Genomic DNA, 6,000 nt, shown 5'->3' with positions numbered 1-6,000 from the left:
TTGCAGTCCAGGGGACTCGTAAGAGTCTTCTCCAGCACCACAGTTCGAAAGCATCAATTCTTCTGCGCTCAGCCTTCCTTATAGTCCAGCTCTCACAGCCATACATTACTACTGGGAAAACCATAGCTTTGATTAGACGGACCTTTGTCAGCAAGGTGATGTCTCTGCTTCGTACTATGCTGTCTAGGTTGGCCATAGCTTTCCTCCCCAGGAGCAAGCGTCTTTTAATTTCATGGCTACAGTCACCGTCTGCGGTGATCTTGGAGCCCAAGAAAGTAAAATCTGGCACTGCTTCCATTTCTTCCCCTTCTATATGCCAGGAAGTGATGGGGCCAGATGCCATGATCTTCGTTTTTTTAATGTTGAGTTTCAAACCAGCTTTTGCACTCTCCTCTTTCACCCTCAACAAGAGGCTCTTGAGATCCTCTTCGCTTTCTGCCATTAGGGTGGTATCGTCTGCATATCGGAGGTTGTTGATAATTCTCCCAGCAATCTTAATTCCGACCTGTGATTCATCCAACCCGGCATTTCTCATGATGTACTCTGCATATAAGTTAAATAAGCAGGGTGACAATATGCAGCCTTGTCGTACTCCTTTCCCAATTTTGAACCAATCGGTTGTTCCATGTCTGGTTCTTACTGTTGCTTCTTGACCCTCGTACAGGTTTCTCAGGAGACAGGTAAGGTGGTCTGGTACTCCCATCACTTTAAGAATTTGCCACAGTTTGTTGTGATCCACACAATCAAAGGCTTTAACGTAGTCAATGAAGCAGAAATAGACGTTTTTCTGGAATTCTCTTGCTTTCTCCATGATGCAGCGAATGTTGGCGATTTGATCTCTAGTTCCTCTGCCTCTTCGAAACCCAGCTTGTACTTCCGGTAGTTCTCGGTTCGCATACTGCTGAAGCCTAGCTTGTAGGATTTTGAGCATCACCTTGCTGGCATGTGAAATGAGCGCAATGGTGCGGTAGTTTGAACACTCTTTGGCGTTGCCCTTCTTTGGAATTGGAATGTAAACTGACCTTTTCCAGTCTTGTGGCCACTGTTGAGTGTTCCAGATTTGTTGACATATTGAATGCAGCACTTTAACAGCATCATCTTTTAGGATTTTAAATAGCTCGGCTGGAATACTGTCATCTCCGCTAGCTTTGTTGTTACTAATGCTTCCTAAGGCCCACTTGACTTCACTCTCTAGGATGTCTGGCTCAAGTTCAGTGACCGCACTATCATGGCTATCAGGGACATTCAGATCTTTCCTGTATAGTTCTTCTGTGTATTCTTTCCACCTCTTCTTAATCTCATCTGCTTCTGTTAGGTCCCTGCCTTCTTTGTCCTTTATCATGCCCGTCTTTGCACAAAACGTTCCCTTGAGATCTCCAATTTTCTTGAAGAGATCTCTAGTCTTTCCCATTCTGTTGTTTTCCTCGATTTCTTTGCATTGTTCATTTAAGAAGGCCTTCTTGTCTCTCCTTGCTATTCTCTGGAACTCTGCGTTCAGTTGGGTATATCTTCCCCTTTCTCCCTTAATCCACCTCAAACAGTGGCAGGGGAGGGGAGGAAATAGAGTGCTCTGGCAAATAGGTAGGGTCAGCCAGGAATGTGCAAAGCAGCAGAACAGAAGGAAAACAAGGAGAGGAAGCTGGCAGCCCACTCACATGGCACTCTGTCGACTTTGCTGCTGTCACAGATATATTTAGGTTATTTTTAGGTCACCTGGTTGGGGATGATGGAATGCCATCCAACACATCTGGAGAGCAGCAGGATGGGGAAGGCTGTCTTAAAAGCCCAGAGGCTTAGCCAAGTTAGTCTGTAGCAGCAAAAACACGAAAGTGTCTTCAGGTACCTTAAAGCCTAATGAATCTATTAGACTAATGGCGCAAATCACGTATGATTTCTTGGAATGTTTTAACTCATGTTTTGTTTTATTTCCAACAGTCACATAGTGTGCTGCAATATCTTTGCGAAGAACAAAAGAAAATATCCAAAGAGCACACACGATCCCTTGAAAACTCTGCCTAGATGTCCCTCTCTTAAGCTTTTACAGTGGATGCTGCTGTGGCTAGACCTGCATCAGGCAGCCAGGCAGCCCCCGTACGAGACCAACGCTGATTGATTTCAGATTCGTCCAAGATGCATGGTGTTGCCCAAAGGGGACAGAGTGCCCTCCCTCAGTTCCAGCTTCTGGGCTTTGCTTGTTTTTCTGATTAGAGAACTAGTTACTACTGGGGCTTCTGAGTCTGAAACACCACAGAGAGACAATGACATGACAAATGGCATTGCAGGGCAGCCTCTAGCAATCCAGAGTTATCAGCACTGACATGACTACGATCATAAATAACCTCCAAATAAGACAGCCACTTTCACTGAGTTCCAGCCAGCATCATTTCATTTGGACAAGGGGAAGGACAAAGGCAGGCGTGGTGGAAGCCGAAGCAGACTCCTGCAGCATTTTCAGTGAGTGTGAGGAGCCACCTCAGAAGAACCCGACTTTATCATTATGACGCAACACTGGCATTGCAGGCAGGGAGATAACCACAGCTCCAGATCTCTGCAGGACGGTGCTAAAAGGGCTCTGCTGTGGAAGCAACCCACAGCACAGGGAAAAACTTATCTATGTTGGTTCCATCATGTCAGGAAAAACTGTCCTTCCAATCATACAGTCCTGCTGGTGGGATTACATCTGCATGGCTTCCTAACCACAGGTCTGCTGAGGTCTGGGCTGGCTAAAAGCTTTAGCTCACTATCACTATGCACAGCAATGAACCACTGAAGCTGCCTTTTGTACTGCTCCCAATGGTATGGAGACCACGGGCAGGGGAATCCACACTGTTATCTTCAATCAGAGATAACAGTGGGAATTACTCCAGGGGGCAGAGCTTAGAGGCCAGGCCCCACCCCCTGGAGGAACCCATGTCACTGGGGACCAGATGGGGGAGCCCAGAGGGCCAGGATTTCTGCAACCCTGTTCTATATATTAGAAAGTCGGTGAGCTTTTCTACACGAAGCATTTATTCTGCACCCATCATTCCTTATTCATGGTTATTTACAGGTTCTTTAGACAATGATGTGACCTTCCAGTTTTGCTTCTGCTTTTTAAGAGAACTTTCATGGTTTATTTTAGGGTGGGGAAAATGAAGTATTATTTCTGAAAAACCGAAAGAAAACGTATTTTCCTACTTGTGTAATTTCATTATTACGCTATAGCACAGTGACACCTAGAGGTTATGTACTGGAAACACAGGAAAGGAAAAGTTCTTTGTATAGAGCTTGGATCTCAATTCTGTGGTGAAACCAAAAGCTCTCTGTGCGTGTTTCTCTGCTCTCACTTTCTCCATACTATAAGATGATCATACTCAATGGTGTGAAGGCCAGTCTTGTGATGAGATGCAACATACACTGAGTTCTTTCACTACCAAATGCTTTGCAAGCTCTTAAAAATAGATTGGACCTGCTCAGGAGACCATCCACCCCATGGACTATTCCATAAGCCAGCTGCAAAAATCACCTTATGGTTGTGATCGTCTCTCGGAAAAGTATATAGCAAATACATATCAAACTGACTTTCCATTTTAACAATATAGCAAGATGCAAAAGCTGGACGCATAGGAAAGACTTGTCCACCATTAGAACAGGTGTTTATTATACCGGTTCAGGAGGCATTTTGAAGATTCTCTTGGAAGCAAAAGCCGTGTGTAGCCAAACGCGTATCCTGGAATTTAGGAAAGCCGATTTTAATGAACTCAGAACAATGATAAGTACGGTCCCATGGCAAGCGACTCTAACGAGAAAAGGAGTCCAAGATGGGTGACAGCTTTTAAAAAAGGAAATTCTCAAGGCGTAATTACAAACAATTCCAACAAGAAAAAAGGGGGGAAGACAACAGAAGAAGCCAATGTGGCTCCACAAAAAGCTTAGAGATGACCTGAAAACAAAACAAAAAAAACACATATAGGAAGTGGAAGGAAGGACAAACAACAAAGGAAGAGTACAGGCAGGTAGCACAGAATTGCAGGGATGGCGTCAGGAAGGCTAAAGCTGAGAACAAGCTGAGGTTAGCGAGGGAGGCTAAAAGCAACAAAAAGGTTTTCTTCAGACACATGCATAGTAAAAGACAGAGGAAAGAAATGGTAGTTCAACGATTAAATAAGGATGGCAAAATGATAACAGATGGCAAAGAAAAGGCAGAGGTGCTCAGTTCCTACTTTGGCTCAGTTTAATCCCAAAAGAGGGTCTATGACCCCCCTGGCAAAGGCGAAGTACAGGCTGAAGGGGCAGGATTACAGCTTGAGATCGATAGGCATATGGTTAAGGAACACCGAATTACTTTCAATGAGTTCAAATGGCCAGGGCCAGATGAACTGCACCCTAGAGCAATAAAGGAACAGGCAGAAGAGCTCTCAGAACCACTGTCTATTCTCTTTGAGAAATCATGGAGGATGGGTGAAGTGCCAGATGACTGGAGGAGGACTAATGTTGTCCCTATCTTCAAAAAGAGTAAAAGGAAGGAACCTGGGAACTACAGACCAGTCAGTCTGACATCAATCCCTCGGAAAATTCTGGAGCAGATGATAAAGCAATCCATCTGTAAGCACTTGAAAACAATGCAGTGATTACTCGAAGCCAACATAGATTTGTCAAGAACAAATCCTGCCAGACTAATCTGATCGCATTTTTTGATCAGGTAACCTCCCTTGTGAACTGTGGGAATACTGTGGACATAATATACCTCAACTTCAGCAAAGCTTTTGACAAAGTGCCCCATGAATCCTGATGAGCAAACTAGCTCCAAGTTGGCTAGATGAAACAACGATCCGGTGGATCCACAGTTGGCTACAGAATCGGACTCAACGCGTGCTTATCAATGGGATCTTCTCAAACTGGGGAGAGGTAACAAGCAGGGTACCGCAGGGCTCAGTCCTGGGCCCAGTGCTCTTCACATTTTTATTAATGACTTAGAGGAGGAGGTGCAGGGAATGCTGATCAAATTTGCAGATGGCACAAAATTGGGCGGGATAGCTAATACCTTGGAAGACACAAACGAAATTCAGAGTGATCTTGATAGATTGGAGCGGTGGACAGAAAACAACAGAATGACATTTAATAGGGATAAATGCCAAGTTCTGCACCTAGGAAAAAGAAACCAAATGCACATTACAAGATGGGGGATACGTGGCTCAACAACACTACAAGCGAGAAGGGTCTTGGAATTGTTGTAGATCACAAGCTGAATATGAGCCAACAATATGAGCTGAATGAGAGCCAGTGTAGTGTAGTGGTGAGAGTGACGGACTGGGAGCTGGGAGATCCGGGTTCTAGTCCCCACTTGGCCATGGAAGCTCACTGGGTGACTTTGGGCCAGTCACAGACTCTCAGCCCAACCTACCTCACAGGGTTGTTGTTGTGAGGATACAACGGTGAGGAGGAGGATAATGTAAGCCGCCTTGAGTTCCTTGCGAGAGGGAGAAAGGCGGGGTATAAATGCAATAAATAAATAAATAAATAAACAATGTGATGTGGCTGCAAAAAAGGCCAATGCTCTTTTAGGCTGCATTAATAGAAGCATAGCTTCCAAATCCCAGGAAGTACTAGTTCCCCTCTACTCAGCACTGGTTAGGCCTCATCTGGAGTACTGTGTCCAGTTCTGGGCACCACACTTTAAGAAGGATGCAGACAAACTGGAGAGGGTTCAGAGGAGGGCAACAAAGATGATCAGGGGACTGGAAACAAAGCCCTATGAAGAGAGACTGAAAGAACTGGGCATGTTTAGCCTTGAGAAGAGAAGACTGAGGGGAGATAGGATAGCGCTCTTCAAGTCCTTGAAAGGTTGTCACAGAGAGGAAGGCCAGGATCTCTTCTCGACCATGCCAGAATGCAGGACACGGAATAATGGGCTCAAGTTACAGGAAGCCAGATTCCTGCTGAACATCAGGAAAAACTTCCTGACTGTTAGAGCAATACGACAATGGAACCAATGACCTAGGGAGGTGGTGGGCTCTTCCA

This window comes from Heloderma suspectum, chromosome 2 (genome assembly GCF_057233095.1).
Source record: "Heloderma suspectum isolate Gila_16-S chromosome 2, 16-S_ref, whole genome shotgun sequence".
NCBI lineage: Eukaryota > Metazoa > Chordata > Lepidosauria > Squamata > Helodermatidae > Heloderma > Heloderma suspectum.
The sequence above is the reverse complement of the archived record's forward strand: the minus strand, read 5'-3'. Positions refer to the sequence as shown.